Source organism: Cariama cristata, unplaced genomic scaffold, assembly GCF_000690535.1.
Source record: "Cariama cristata isolate BGI_N322 unplaced genomic scaffold, ASM69053v1 scaffold3590, whole genome shotgun sequence".
NCBI classification, from domain to species: domain Eukaryota; kingdom Metazoa; phylum Chordata; class Aves; order Cariamiformes; family Cariamidae; genus Cariama; species Cariama cristata.
In genome coordinates this window covers 1-274 of record NW_009595077.1, presented here as the reverse complement: position 1 = coordinate 274, position 274 = coordinate 1, and positions in this window count along the sequence as shown.

The window sequence follows — 274 nt, the reverse complement described above, 5'->3', positions numbered from 1 at the left end:
CTTCAAGATACGCCACTTCAGTTATTAGAGTTCAGTTACATTAGGAAAATTGACACATCTTTCTTTCTTTGGAGTGAAGGCTACAATTCAGGGCCAGAACTGCTCTTGTAAAGTTCATTGCCTCAAGAGACCGATTACTCTCTAATTTTAAAACATTTACGATCTTTACCAGTATTCTTTTCAAAAACCTTTAAATACCCTGTCTTTGGTAATAGAAAAATATTTCAAAACTCACAATATGGCTCAGTTGTTTGTTTGTTTTATTTTTTTTGGG